Raw genomic sequence first — 17,382 nt, forward strand, 5'->3', positions numbered from 1 at the left:
AGTCTGCAATGCGGTCTGAAGGTGCTGTCTATGCTCCTCGATGCTCCTAGAATAGATCAAAATATCATCAATAAAGACTATGATGAACTGATCCAGATATGGCTGAAAGACTCGGTTCATGAGATCCATGAAAACCGCTGGAGCATTGGTCAACCCAAATGGCATCACTAAGAACTCGTAATGCCCATATCGTGTCCGGAAAGCAGTCTTGGACACATCTGTATCCCTAACACGCAACTGATGGTAACCAGATCGCAGATCGATCTTGGAGAACACTGAAGCTCCCTGCAACTGGTCAAACAAGTCCTCTATCCTCGGCAGTGGATACTTGTTCTTCACTGTGACTCTGTTAAGCTCTCGGTAATCGATGCACAGTCTCATACTGCCATCCTTCTTCTTCACAAACAACACCGGAGCTCCCCAAGGAGAAAAGCTAGGTCGAACAAAGCCTCTCTCTAACAACTCCTGTATCTGCTCCTTCAACTCTTTCATCTCGGTAGGAGCAAGCCTGTACGGTGCCTTAGAGATAGGCACGGTGTCTGGCACTAAATCGATACTGAACTCCACCTCTCTCACTGGTGGAATTCCAGCAACATCCTCCGGAAAGACATCCGGAAAGTCACGAACCACCTCTATCTCTGATAATGATCTGCTAGATGGCTCTGTAGTCGTGACAATACTCGCTAGAAACCCCTGGCAACCCCGTCTCAACAACTTCCTCGCCTGAATAAGAGATATCACCTGAGGAAAATCACTGCTCTGAGATGCATGAAAAGTGAACGGGTCGCCCCCTGTAGGTCTCACTGACACTGATCTCCGACGAAAATCAATCGAAGCTCCATTGACTGTCAACCAGTCCATACCCAAAATAAGATCAAAACCACTCAAAGGCAAGACTACTACATCTGCTCGAATGGAGTGTCCCTGCAGCTCTAACTCCAGTCCTCGAATAACCTTTGAGGTAGACATAATCTGCCCTGACGGCATAGTAACATCATACCCGCTGTCACTACTCTCAGGTGTGATGCCTACTCGCCTGATAAACTCCAGGGAGATAAACGAATGCGTAGCCCCTGAATCTAGCAACGCAAACGTGGAGTTGCCTCCAACTAGAATTCTCCCTGCACGCAGAAAATTCCCAACAGTTTCATACCACTTCTAATTTTTTCCAAACGAGTCACTACAAGTTCTTAATTCTAATCACAAGTAAAACATGCTTCCTATTCTAACATGCAGTTAAATGACCCAAATAACAAGAATTTCAAATTAAATACTAAATCTTTAACCAAAGGAGAATTTATGAAAATACTAGGGATAGGATGTACCGGTGATCAAGGAGGTGTCTGGATCGACCTCCTCAGCCTGCATCACGAACACCCTACCAGCGGTGTTCTTCTTCCTGGGGCAGTTAGCAATCTGATGCCCCGGCTCTCTGCAGTGGAAGCAAACTCCTGCTCCCAATAGGCAAGGTCCCGAATGCATCTTCTGGCACTTCGGGCAAGTGGGATGAGCTATGGCATTAGGGGCCCCGCCCCTCTGCTGCTGCTGCGGCCTCTGCTGCTGTGGCCTCTGCTGCTGATTCGGGCCCTTAGCCGGCCCTGTATACTGCTTCTTCGCAGGTGGCTGCGAAGATGGTCGCTGATACCCTGTCTGCACAAACTGCCTCTTACCCTGCTGCTCTCTCTGGATCGCTCTCCGACCCTCCTCAGAACGCAAAGCCCTGCTGACTGCAGACTCATATGTAAACACGTCTGCCATGCGCACGTCATGCCTGATCTCAGCCTTCAGGCCCTCAACAAACTGTCGCAGCTTCTCCTGCGGACTATCAGCAATCATGGGCACAAAACGACAGCCCCTCTCAAACTGGCTTATGTACTCCACCACAGATCTGTCCCCCTGACGGAGACTCATGAACTCTCGGATCATGCGACTGCGCACATCCTCAGTGAAATATTTGGCGTAGAAGATACGCCTGAACTCAGCCCATGTCAGAGTAGGTAGATGGACTCCTCGTACTGCACCCTCCCACCATGAGGCTGCATCGCCTCGCATCATGTATGTAGCACAGCTCACCCTGTCGGCGTCTGTGATCCCCATATAGTCAAAGATGGACTCAAGTGAGCGAATCCATCCCTCAGCCACCAACGGATCGGTGGTCCCCAAGAACTCCTTAGGCCCCTTCTTCTGGAACCTCTCGGCGACGTCCTCCTCGTGGGACAGTCTGGGACGGGCTGCCTGCTGCTCCAGCAAGGCAGTAATACCCGCCATCATCGTGGCACTGGCCTGCTCCAGTGCTGTCATGGGGTGCTGCTGAGGTGGCGGTGGAGGTGGAGGTCCCCCACGTCTATTCACTGGTCTGGGAGGCATTCTGCACCACCACATATTTATTTACGTAAATCGCCATGCATAACTAAGTGTTTAAAATTAATGCTAACTTAAATTCTAGAAATTAAATCATGCTATAAACATTTAAAACTTACAGACCGGTAGCGTGGATTTCTGAGCTCGCATAGCAGTGAGGACCCCTCCGAGGACCGTGCTCTGATACCAACTGAAACGACCCTAACTCTATAATAAATAAATATGCGGAAAATTTTTTTTTTTTTTATTCTTACTAAATAAAATATGTACATATATGCCCATACATATATGCACAGAATAAAAATATTTAAAATGAATAAACAATTAAATACTTAAATAAAAATGCATTCTTAAAAATATAATAAATATCTGAGTCAAACATTAATTAAAAATATACTGCATAAGTAAATAAAAGTTTGCATGCACTGAAAAAATTAAATAAATATTCTAGACCCTCAATCACTGAAAATAATAAAAATGTATCATGCTGACAAGAACAATCACATGCATAGCGACTCAGAATATTTCACGGTCACGGGGCCACTGCATGCATGCTCATACGTCCTCGCCTCCGGTGGGTACAATGTCATCCTCAACGTACTCACCTGCACCATACCAGTGTAGTGAGCCTAGAGGCCCAACATGCTAACATAACAAGGGTTTAAAATAATTTAAACCAATTTAATACTAATACATACATATACATGAATGAGCATGCTTAAAAATTACATAACATAACTTACTTAAATAAACATAATACATTAACATAATACATAACAATATTGAGCAATTTATTTTCTAACATAGCATGGTTGTATCCGTAGTGTAACCTTAAATCATACATTAAATACTGATCAGCGTGGAAACCTACGTACGTGGCCGGTGACGAATCACCTCTTAAATTGGCAGTAAACTGCCCTTCAATCATATGGGGACGAATCCCCCTTAAATTGTCACACTACTTCAACTTCCAACATAAAATATTTTTATTGCTCAACTTAAACATTAAGTCATGCATAAAATATTATTTCATGAATGCATGTACTTGAATAAAATGTGTGTCCATCATATATATTTAATTAAATTTCTTATTAACATATAAATATTAAAATAACTCAAATGCATAAAAATAATTAAATATATAATCAGGACACATGCAAATTTTCTCATGGATGGTCCTGGACTGCTGGCCCTAACACTCAAGCCCATTAACTTAAAACTGGTCCATTAACATACTTAAGCCCATTAACTTAACTTTAAGCCCAAATAATTAGTCTAAGCCCAATTAAATTAAATAAGCCCATTAAAATTACACTAAGCCCAATAACACTTAAACTGGCCCAATGGGCCCAAAAACCCAAAGACTGGCCCATTAACTTTTATGGGCCCAAAAGCCCATAAAATAAATGGACTAACTTAATTAAAATTTTAAAAGTCCAAATAAAATTATTTGGGAGTCCAAATAATTTTATTTCAATTTATTTGACCCAAAAACACATAAATTTGTAAAATACTTTAAAAATAAAATACTCGAGCCCGGCCCACCAAACTCGGACCCGGACTCACTAACCCGACCCACTACCTAACCGACCCGACCCGGACCACTCAGACCCGACCCAGACCCCTAACCTAGCCCAACCCGATCCCCCCTCTCCCATTGCCTCTCGGCCGTGAGCAGCAGGCCCTCTTGGCCTGCTGCCGGCCGGCTCCGGCCGCCCCTGGCCGGAGCGCCGCCGCCCGGACGTAGCCCACGTCCGGGCGGACCAAACCCAGTCAGGCCCGAACCCCCATGCACCCTGAACCGCCAAGGCCGAGCCTCCTTCCTGCCAACCCTAAACCTGCACCTGTCTTGGCCGAGCTGCTATATTGGCTTCCCTGGGCTCGTTTGGCTCGAGCCATTCGAGCCACTCGAGTCCAGGCCGTCCCCCACCCTCCTAGGACCTTGACCAATAGACCTACCATCCATAGTTAACTCAAAAACGTGGTCATGAACAAGAGGAACAAGGAACAAAGCACATACATACAATACCATTATCGTTTTCTGAAAATCTTTAAAATTTTGATGCATAACACTACACACACGTAAACTAACTGAGATGGTACGAAAATTTTAAGAAGGAATCATGCCTTTCACCGTAGATGACGAGAAGCACGAACGTGGGACGGTTCCGGGACGACGGGATGATGACTCGACTTGAAAACCACAAGAATTGAGGCTATGGAGGTGCTGGAAACTGCTGGAGCGTGGCAATGGAGGCTGAAGAGGATGAGGAATAGTGGATGTGGGCGGCTGATGGTGAAAGCGTGGGGTTGGGGTAGGTTTTTAGTCTAGGTTTTTAAATTAGGTTAATAATTTAGAATAAATAATTAGGTTAGTAATATACAAAATAATATAATTTAAACTCTCTTAAAAGGTTTAAATCTGACACTAAAAATAAAATCCCGAAATTATAAATTAAGAAAATTTTAAAAATGCTAAAAAGTCAATATTTTGGCTAATTTTGAATAAAATGGACTCCTAAAATTAAATAAAATTAAATACTTAAAATTTTGAGATAATAAAACTCAAAATAATATATTAAGGCTCTAGAAAGGCTCTTAAAATAATTTGGGTGGAAAGTTGTCATCTCGTCCGTCCACGGTCCCGTCTACGCGATTAAATAATAAAAATACTAAAAATCATAAAAATCACTAATTATGGGTTAAATGCTTAAAAATAAATTAAATCATGCATAAATAATTCACATAATTATTTAACCCATAAATCATAAATTTAAATAATTAAATATCCTAATTATGCAGGCGGATTTACGAAATTAAAATACCGGGTGTTACAAAAACGTTGCAAATTTTGCCACGGTTTTTAAAAAAGCGTTGCAAATTTACAATTGCAACGCTTTTAATAAACCGTGCCAAATTTTGCAACGGTTTATATTAAAACCGTAGCAATTTATACTGCACGCGTCAACACGCATTGTACGCGTCTGCATCTGCATTAATTGTTTTACGCGTAAGCTTTATATTGCAACGGTTTTTTAAAAACCATGACAAAAAATTCTACTACAAATACCCCGACCCCGATGCTACGCATTCAACTAATATATATTTTATACTTTTGAAATAACTATAAATCTAAGGTTGTTTTGGGATTTTCTGCTTCAGCATATGTATGGTAGCTAAAAAATACGGTACGTGATATGATTATATTTATTTTTTGTAAATGCACCCTAAAATATAGAAACGTGAATTTGGATACTATTATTATTTAAATGTCATATGATTATATTATTGTGATTTTGTGTATATATTGTGTTCTATTACGTACTTTTTAATTTATTGTATATATATATTTAGCTTATTTTCACACATTTTTATTTGTAAATTTTTATTTATAATCATGTTATTATTTTAAGAGAATTGACTTATTTTTAGACCACATTAATATTGTATTTTTAAAAATAGCCTTCATTATTAAAGATTATATAAAATATAACCTTTTATAGTTTAATAATCCAAAAATGCTCTTTCCTTATTCATTCCATTATCTCAATAAAATATTACAACTTAAAAAAAAAATTGCTTTTCAAAAAATTAAAATAAATTTATTTCATTATATATTCATTATTCGTTGTGATAATAAAAATATATTAATAAGAATAATAATAAATTTAAATATTAATAATAATTATAATTATAATTAGTTAAAAAAGTTATATTATTGATAATATTAATTATAAATCGAATAATAAAATTATTTATTCTTGATAAATAATAAATTTTTCATGATATTTAATATATAATTTTATTTTATTATATAAAATAAATTTATAACATCTAATTATAATAACGTGGTGTCATTTATATTATTTAAATATCTAGACATTCTATTATTTAATATAATGTTATTGTATTAAAGAAGTCTTTATCACAGATTTACAATAACGTGGCGTGATTATATTATAATTATACTATATAGTATTTTTTCTATATACATTATATATATACTATATAATGTTATTATATAAAATAGTCTCTGGTACCTTATTATAATACAAACATTCAATTGTTATATTTAATTTACTGTAGGACTGCATGGCTTATGATCGAAGTTGGATGGATCGGCGATATGTTAATGGATCATTGAATGACGAATACATTAACCGTGGCAAATTTGCTACGGTTTTGTTTAACCGTGGTAAATATTAATATATGACCCTCCACCTAATCTCTTCTTCTTCCTCACCCGATCTCTCCCATTCCAGAGAAACCCTAGCCGCCGCACGTAAGTAATCCGGCCGTGTTTTTCGCCGCGAAAAACTCCAATTTAAACCTAGACCTGAAGTCTACACGATGTAAGCTGCAATATCATACCAAATCTCGTGGTTTTCCTACAAGTTTTTCGAACATAGCGCCGCCGCCGCTGCCTTAAACCCGTCGAACCACCGCCGCCGCCGAACCCTACATCGTTGGTAAGATTATATACTTCGAAAATATCTCTGATTTGTTAATTTCATGTTTAGTTCAAAAATTGATGGATTTATTGGTTGTTATACGAGATCCGACCGTCCGCCGCTGTCTCCGCTTGTCGCCGCCGTCTTCCGCTTGTCGCCGCCGTACGCCGCCGTCCGCCGCCGGTCGCCGTTGGTATTGTTTATATTTTTGTTGGTTATAAATATAAATACAAGTTCACAAATAATATTGTTTATAAATGATATTAAATTTGGTTATTTGGTAGAGTAATAATATTATAAAGAATGTTTAAGGATTATTTAAATTATTTTAAGGTTATATTAATTGTGATATTTGATTACAAATTTTATAAAATATTTGGTTATTTGGTAGGGTAATAATATTATAAACAATGTTTAAGGATTATTTAAATTATTTTTATGTTATATTAATTGTGATATTTGATTACAAATTTTATATAAAATATAAATGTTTAGATATATAATATGATTAATAATTTTGTTTAAAGTATGTTAAAAAATTAAAAATCATTGTTGTTTATGGATTTATTAAGTAGACGTAATTACAATGTTAATATTTTAGGATTAATAAATTATTATAAAGAAATATTAATATTTAAAGATTTATGATCAAACTATATAATTTATGAGTAGAATTATTTAACTTGTGATTATGTGACAGTAAATAAGCCGTATTTATAAATTAAGTAATTTATGCTTTGCATAATTTGAATAAATTGATAGTATATTAGTTTTATTGTACTATCATTATTGGATGTTAAAAGTAAGTTAGTTGTGATAATTACTTAAATTTAATAGTTACATAGTGTATTAAATTTATCTATATACATTTTAATTCGGTATTTGCCTTACTTACAATTATTTAATTACATTAATTCTTTTTATTAATATATAAAAGAATTTTATTTATATTTAGTCAAGTAAGATGGATCCCAATGGTGCTTCTGGTTCAGTGAGTAATCCTTCCCTCCAGCCAGATTGTCGCATACTTATTTGGCCTGAGTTTGGAGGGTAAGTTACTAGTCAAATGATTTCTAGCAGTTATTCGATTAATAAATTTTAAGATTTCATAAATGTTTTTGAATTTTTTTTGCAGTTTTCTTCCACCGAAGAACGGCGTGGCTTCTTTCATCAAAAAAAATTTTAAAGAACAAATTTTTTTGGGAGCCTACTCCTGGAGATATTTGACTAAGACTCAGCGTGACTACTATTGGGATCTATTTGTGGTACGTTATTTTTGTAATAATCAAAGTTGGTTACATTATTTATATTCTTTATTATTGATCTAAAATGCAATTTGGTTAAATTAACTTATTTTTATTAACAGGCCAATTATAGGTGGCTTCCGCAACATGAAGACGAAATTAGAAAAATTTGGAAACAACAGTGTGCTGACACATACCGTCAAACCTTACATCGTTGGAGGAAATATGGCAGGTTGCCTCCTACGATAGATCAAGCGATATGGGCGACATATCTTGCACATTGGGAGAAAGAAAGTTGGCAGAAGATGGCGGAGGCGTACGAAAAGAACAGGCGTAGCGAGCCTGCTGGTCCAGGGACTGGTTTGACCAGGCACATCGCGGGCTCAAGACCCTTTGCCGTACATGCTGCGAGTATGGTAAGAAATATTTGATTACATAATATAAGAAAGTATTATATAATAATTATTATTATCATATTAATTATTTGTCACTTAAAATTATCTATGTATGTACGTTCAATGCAGCGTGAAGAGCTTAACAGAGATCCAAACAGTTATGAGCTACATCTCAAGACGCACAAGCGGGCGGACGGGACCTTTGCCGATGGCAAGTCCCAGCAGATCAGCGTACGCATATATATATATATATACATATATATATATATATATACATATATATTCAATTATGATTTATATTTTACAAAATGTTAAATTTGCATGCATATTCATACATATAAATTTATCATTTGGTAAAACAGGAAGAGTTGGAGCGTCGTATCGACGAGCAGTTTCCACTGAGGCATACTGGAGATGCCCAACACTCTCCCACCGCTGAGCAGGTGAATGCGATATATTTCGATGTCGTCGGTGGTGTTAATCATCGACGGGTATATGGTATCGGTTCCATCGCACATACCATATACCAGGATGAGATGACACCTCGTTCTCGTGGCTCTAGCCAAATGAAGTCGTCGATTGCCGCACAGAATGAGGCGATACAGGCTGCCGTAGCTAAGGCAGAAGCTGCGAGTGCGGAGACGCAAGAGCTTCGACAGGAGTGCCAGCAGTATCGGACACGCTTGTCTAAGATGGAGGAGCTCTTGCGTAAGATCTTTGCTGCGGCCAGTAAGAAGAAGAAAAAAACTGCAAAGGATACACGTTCTGCTGATCAGTCGTCCTATCCATCTTATTCATTGCATATTCAGGAGCCTTCTCAGACTGACCGCGATGGCGGAGACGACGACAATGACGACGATGGGGATGATGATGCAAACGGGAGCGACGCAGACGGGGGAGACGCAGACGGGGGTGACGCCGACGGAGGTGACGACGATGAGATGCAGCAGGCGTCAGATTGGTCGCAGCTTTTCTATCATTAGATTGCTGTTTGTTTTGAGATATTAGATCATGTGTAAAGTGGTTTTTGCTTTTGGATTAGACATTTGGATGATTGGTGCGCGCTTTTGTCTAATATATTTTGGAGTAATTAAATTTTATGTATAAATTTGTTTAGATTAATTAGTATATTTTAGTTAGTAATTAATAATATCATTAATAATTAAATATATAAATTTTTTTTTATACAGTTATTTATTTTTGCAACGGTTGTTAAAAACCGTGTCAAAGTTTGCTACGGTTACTTTAAACCGTTGCAAAATATTGTTACGCTACAATTTAAACCGTTGCAAATTTGTAACGGTTTACTTTTAACCGTCACAAATATTTGCAACGCTTTATTTTACAACCGTTGCAAAATATTGTCACGGTAGTTAAAAAAACGTAGCAAACATTGCTACGGTTTTTTAACCGTTGCAATAAAATTGTGACGGTACGTTTTGCAACACTAGAATAAACCGTGGCAAAAGCGTTGCAAATTCAATTTTGCAACGCTTTTTGTGACGCTAAAACCGTGGCAAACCTCCGTGTTTTTTTGTAGTGAAGATGAAATTGTCAGAATTATTACTTTTATGTGCAGTTCAATTGATCTTTCTTACAATAACTTCTCGGAGAGCTCCGTTCCATCAACTTGTCGGGACAATATGTAAGACATCTTCTCGCACTTCACAACTTTTTTCCTAACAAAATTAGTTGTTCTCTTCTAATTTCGCCTTTGCATTTTGCTTTTGCATTTCGCTATCAGAAACTTTTTCAGAAGCTATAATGCAAAGAACCCTTCGTAAGTTCTTAATTTGCTTCTAAGTTTTGGATGATAATCATTGTAACTTGCTCATGAATTTGACTTTATTCTCTTATTTTCCTTTGACTTAAAAATTATTACAGAGAACTTGCCAAATGCATCGATGTTTCTTGCTAAAAAGGTGAGAAATTTAGTTAAGAGTTTTATTCTTCCCTTGAACTGATTGAGCGTTATCAGAAAGAATTTTAATCTTTAATGTTGAAGTACTTGTCATGATATAAGTTCATTTTGAAGTGATTTTTTTAGAAATTATAAAGAAGTGGGTGAAAAACAAAATTATTGGGAGTTTGGAAATAAAAAACTGAAGTTAATGCAAGTTAAAGTTTAAGTGTTTGTAAAAAATTTATTTTCATGCTTAATTTTTAGTAAAGTGACAATAATATCACCTATATGACATTGATCTATGTTAATTATCCAAATTTTGGTACTCACACCATCATCAATATTTATATAATAATTATTACATTTGAATATATTATATCAAAATTAATTTATTTTGTTATAACACGAATGCTTGATATTTTATATAAGATAAAAAAACACACATGACAAAAATTGTATAAATGCACAAAATATGTAAAAAATAATCTTTGAAGTTAAAATTAAAATTATTAAAAAAAACAAAATATTTTTGAACGAGGGAGTGAATTTGAGATAAAAGTAGTTTAAAATAATTGAGGGCCATTGTACAATATGACATGTTCTTTAAGGATACAAATGTTAAATTTTAATTTTAAACCATTAACAAAAAAAAAACAGAAGAAGACAAAAACATTTCAATCTTGCTCCCCTTGAATTTTTATGTGAAAATATACTTAGTTTTTAAAAAATTGTACACATAAATTCATTAGTAATAAATGCCGTTCAAACTCTTCTACCATTAACCAACAATCCATGTTCGAAGAGTAATGAGAAATTGTCTTTCCTCCTTATTATTTTAATTCATCTCTATTGTTCTTTATTGGTATTCCAACTAAATTTTTCGTCAATTAATCGAATAAAAGATGAATATTTGAATGACAATTTACTTACTTAAATTAAACAGAGATTTTGGATATTTTGTATCTTGCTGAATATAGTTACTATTCATTATTTTCATAAAAAATTTCAAGTTAGGAAATTGTAAGTTAGATCTGAAATAAAAAATAATATTTTTATTTCGTTATTATATTTAAATTTTTGTTATGGATGATTTTATGTGTGTGTATTCTTTGATTTTTTGTACCTCCTCGATAAAATTCCCGAATCCTCCTCTGGTCATAATGGACAACTTTAAGAAATTATATACTGAATCTGAGGGAGAAGGGTGGGTACAAAAGGGGTAGATTGGAGTTATATTGATGATGAGACAAGTTTAAAATTGGAGAAACCTTTTTAGAGGATGAGAATAAGGCCGTAATTTTTGACAGTGATGGATGAAGTGCTCCGGGCTCAGACGGATTTTTAATTTCTTTCTACAAGGAGTGTTGGGAGACAATTAAGTGGACTTGATGAAGGTTTTCAAACAATTTTATGAGATGGGTGTTATCAATGGTATCACTAATGAAACATGTGTATGTTTGATACCTGAGAAACAAGATTGGGTTAGGGTTAGAGACTTTAGGTGATAAGTTTAACAACAAGCCTACATAAGATTATTGCTAAAGTCTTGGCGATTAGATTAAAGAAAGTTATAACCACCGTGGTAGCAGCAAATCAAAGTGCGTTTATCGAAGGTCAGCAAGCCATAGATTGTTGTCTTATAGCTAGTAAAGTTGTAGAGGAGATGAGAGCTAAGAAGAAGAAAGGGTGGGTGTTTAAAACGGATTTTGAGGAGGCTTACAACAATGTCAATCGGAGATTCTTGGATTATGTCTTATTCAAGAAGGGTTTTGGGGTGAGATGGAGAAAATGATTAATGGTTGTGTCTCGAATGTGTCCTTCTCAATTTTTATTAATGGAAGGCCCCGAGGTAAATATAAAGGCGAAAAATGTATTCAACAAGGTGATCCGCTATCACCGTTTTTGTTTAACTTGGTAGCAGACGTATTGGGCACTTTGGTAGAAAAGACTAAGTCGTTGGATCTCATTAGAGGAGTGCAAGTTGGTAGAGAGAAGAGGGTTGAGATTCCTCATATTCAGATTGTGTTTATTCCAAATTTTTTTTGGTTCATAATAAACTGATTTTTCATTTTGCTCAATTGGAAAATCCCTCATCTTCTTCAGTCTTTTCTTGGAATATGAATTTTTAGGCGGGATCTTTCGGACATGGAATTAATTGTTGAGTTTTTTGTTAGAGTCTTTCGATAGGGTCAGACTGTTCATAGGGGCGTCAGATATTAGGAAAAGGGTTAGGGATTCCTCGGGGCTTTTCTCAGTCAAATCTTTCTATGAGTCCTTCTTTCCAAAAAAAAAAAAAGGATTTTTCTTCTTTTCCCTTCTTTCATGTCATTTGGAAAATGCCCATACCATCTAAGGTACAAATTTTCTCAATGGGTTGTAGCACAAGCCTGCAAGGCAGGCTTCCAAAATGTGAGACATTGCTGGCTTGTGCTGCAACCCAAGAGAAAGTGTTGGCCTATTTGTTCTCTTTTTCCAAGTTGGTGTGTGCTATGTCGACAAGAGGTGGAGACCCAAGACCATATTTTTGTTCACTGCACTTTCATGAGTCGCCTTTGGTTTAGAGTTTTGGAGGAGTTGGGTTTGGTAACTTTGGTTTGGCTAGCTCCGAGGTTAACGAAGGACTTATTTGTTGCTGATCATGGGCAAGACCTTGGTAGGAAGGGGAGATTGTTTTGGACAGTGGTGGTTCATTTTATTTGTTGGTCTATTTGGATGGAGAGGAATAAGAGAACTTTTGATGATACATTGGACTTGGGTGAGTGTGTTGGGGAAAGATCAAGTTGTGGACTTCGACGTGGATTAAGAATCATAAAGAGTTTGCTATGTTCTTAGTTTTAGATCTATTCAAATATTGGAGCTTAATATATTGTTGATATGTCTTGAGTTTTAGGGCTCCGTCTGTGGATATCTTGTCCACTTTTTTGTAACTAGGAAAAGACACGTGCAGCGTACGTGGTAGCACACTTTCATTGTCGATAATAATTATTAAAGAAATAAGTTGAGAATATATAGATTGATTTGCTACAAATTAATGTTTTTCATGTTATTTTAGACAATAGTAAATTCAACATAATACAATGTGTATAATATATTATAAAAATGCGTGCAATGATCTTTGTTTGAAAAAAAATTATGTGTTGCAAATCTAAATGAATTTATAATTGTTTGAAAAACATATTGATGTTGATTTTTTTTTGTAATAGTAGCAATAATTTCATTACCCACAATCTTCATTATTGTGTTTTCCTCTTTCATTATTTGTGTCCATCCGATTTTTTATTCTATATGAAAGAATCAATATTCTCATTATCTTTAATAGCAATTTTGTGATGCTATCTTCATCAATAATTTGCATTTTTCTATCTTTATTATTTTATTCTTTTGCTGGACGGTCTCTTTTTTATGCCCCAAAATATTTACTTACAATAATAATAATAATTTCATCATTCCCAACTACATTCTAGTATACTATCATGTTCTATTACTTGTATGTCAATATCGTTAACGGTCAATATATTTGTTAGACATCTTTTTTTCTTTTTAATTTCTTTTTTTTTTGAAATATATTGATCTCTTTTTACTTACAATGTTTTCGTTGCCGAAATTTTTATTGAATTTTGAATGTCTTTAATTACAAATGTTAACATTCCATATTTTATTTCAACCGTTTTGTCTATTTTGATAGTAAATGCATATTCTTATTTATTTGGTGTATCTAAATGATTGTGTTATATTGAAGTATTGTCTTCCTATATATAAAACAGATTTTATTAATAATTCTTTATCATTATATAGTATTTGTAAAGAAAAAATTATTTATATATCTTGGTGATGCATCGAATCGATATAATATTGTACTGTAACCAATAAAAACATTTGGAACATTTTCAAACAATGTAACTGTTGCAGTTTCAGTGTCCTCATTTATGATCATCGTTTTTCTATATTTACATCAACAATTTAAAATAAGACGTTTCAATAACTCATGTAAGTTTATAAATATAATGTTTAAATATAGTTTTACCTTGACACAATATTATTATCAAATCTTATCCAGTTATTATAGCTCGGGTTTTTCATTATCTTGTTGATTGATCTTCAGCAATTACTAAATGTTTCATGTAATAGATTTGCCTTATTAAATCCTGATTTTTTAGTTTCATATATCATGTTTTATACTTGTCATTTATAAAAATATTTTCTCCAATTATAAAATATTCAAAATTTTGCTTGTGAAAGATAAAAATAAATTGAATAATTAATAAATAATATTGTACCTTTGTAGATTATTCATTTGATTGAAATTTTGCATCAAGGTAATCTTCTTCAGAATCTTTAATTTGATGTGAGATGTGTGATACATAATTTTTCAACATTTTTTTTCAAAGTTATTACATTGCATGTAGTAGATTGATTAACATAGACATATTTACAAACTTCAATAATTAAATAAATAATGTTAATCTTATAATTTTGTTAAAAACTATTAAGATACTCATACCATATATGTTGGGGATTTTCGGATTGATCTGACTATGGAGGTGAACTTATCTGATCTGGTCATTTCGATAAGGCTATTCACTAGCTTAGCTGTGAGTTCAGGTGACCATATATAATTGTTCTAGTAACCTTTATGAGGAGGAAAAAATAGGTAAAATTTCAACGTTTATATATACGGTATAAGCGTCTTGTGTGCTCTTTATTTAGTATTTTTTATTAAAACTTGACTCGATTTGAATTGATTTATTTTTAATACCAGTGTGTAATTTAATTCAAACATATATTTTGTAATAATGTTTGCAAATTTTATATTTTCTAATATATCTTTATGAACCCATGATTTAATTATTTAGCTTAATAGGTCCTTACACAAATTTTGTGAACGTCGTTGTTTTGAGCTAAACCTTTCCTATTATTATTCATAAGGAGATGTAGTGAGTAATGCTAATGAATGATCTTAGTAAAGATTTATTTACAAAAAATTAAAAAATTTACCTCCAAACACATGTATATTTAAGTTACAGAAGCTATAACCGGTTTGTTTATAGAAATTTAAAAAATTTACCTTCAAAACATGTATTTTTTAGTTAAAGAAAGCTATAATCGGTTTATCCATATCCATTTCTTGTAAAAATACTCATTCTTTAATTGCAATATCATACCATAAATAATTTTTTACAGTTTTTAGCCTTTATGAGGAGGAAAAAATAGTTAAAATTTCAACGTTTATATATATAGTATGAGTGTCTTGTGTGCTCTTTATTCAGTATTTTTTTTATTAAAACTTGACCCAATTTGAATTGATTTATTTTTAACACCAGTGTGTAATTTAATTCAAATATATATTTTTAATAACTTTTGCAAATTTGATATTTTCTAATATATATTTATGAACTCATGATTTAATTGGGCTAATTGCATTAATCTTCCATGTGAAAAGTTTAAAAATCATAAAATTCCCTAAGAAATATTAATAGGCTAATGCATCCCTCAGTTTTTTAAAATGCAACACATTTCACCCCTATGTTATACAAACTCGTGCACATTTATACCCTCTCATAAAGGTTTTTATGCTAATTTTTTTAAAACACAGGGTCTAACATGCTATTAATTTTACACAGGGTGTTTTATGCCTTTTAAACTTTTGACAGGGGGTGTGGATGCAATTAGCCCTGATTTAATTATTTAGCTCAATAGGTCCTTGCACAAATTTTGTGAATGTCGTTGTTTTGAGCTAAACCTTTCCTATTATTATTCATAAGGAGATATAGTGAGTAATGCTAACGAGTAATGAATGATTTTAGTAAAGAATTATTTACAAAAAATTAAAAAATTTACCTCCAAACACATGTATATTTAAGTTACAGAAGCTATGACTGGTTTATTTATAAAATTTAAAAAAATTTACCTTCAAAACATTTATTTTTAAGTTACAAAAAGCTATAATCGGTTTATCCATATCCATATCTTGTAAAAATATTCATTCGTTAATTGCAATATCATATCATAAATAATTGTTATAGTTTTTAGGCTTTATGAGGAGAAAAAAAAAATTTCAACGTTTATATATATATGGTATGAGTGTCTCGTGTGCTCTTTATTTAATTAGTATTTTTTATTAAAACTTGACTCAATTTGAATTGATTTATTTTTAACACCAGTGTGTAATTTAATTCAAATATATAATTTTTAATATCATTAGCAAATTTGATATTTTCTAATATATATTTATGAACTCATGATTTAATTATTTAGCTAATAAGTCCTTACACAAATTTTGTGAACGTCGTTGTTTTGAGCTAAACCTTTCCTGTAATTATTCATAAGGTGATGTAGTAAGTAATGTTAATGAATGATTTTAGTAAAGATTTATTTGCAAAAAATTAAAAAATTTACCTCCAATACACATGTATATTTAAGTTATAAAAGCTATAACCGGTTTATCCATCTCCAACTCTTGTTAAAATATTTTTTCTTTTATTGCAAAATTATCTCATAAAACAATTGTTATAGTTTTTAGCTTTTATGATGAAGAAAAAATAGTTAACTTATTTCATTTCAACTTTTACATATATGATATGCTTGTTGGTGTGTGTTTTATTTATTATTTTGGATTAAAACTTGATTCCATTTGAATTGATTTATTTCAACACCAGTGTCTAATTTAATTTATATATATATATATATATATATATATATAGATTTTAATAAGTATTTCAATTTTTTAGAAACCGGATGAGTATTTAATTAAGATTTTGTGGAAAAAATTTGTTCACTTTCTCTATACGCAAATAAAAACCAAAGTATTTTGGTATTTCAATCTTTTTGGAAACTTTATCCTTATCTAATATACATACAATTTTTTAATTTTGACCTTATCATAATCATTGATTTTACAAAATCATTATCACAGGATTTATCAAGTGTGTACAAACCAATGACAAAGTTAAAAATACACAATGAAAAACTTTGACTTTGGTTCAAACTTTTATAATAGATATAGATTGTTACATGAATTTTATATAATA

General features: G+C 33.4%; 1 pseudogene; it reads left to right on the top strand.

Annotated features, from left to right (window-relative positions):
* Positions 1 to 17,382, top strand: part of LOC140890325 (uncharacterized) — a 49,165-nt pseudogene that overhangs the window by 28,091 nt on the left and 3,692 nt on the right.

The sequence above is a fragment of the Henckelia pumila genome, chromosome 3 (assembly GCF_033568475.1).
Source record: "Henckelia pumila isolate YLH828 chromosome 3, ASM3356847v2, whole genome shotgun sequence".
Taxonomy (NCBI): Eukaryota; Viridiplantae; Streptophyta; class Magnoliopsida; order Lamiales; family Gesneriaceae; genus Henckelia; species Henckelia pumila.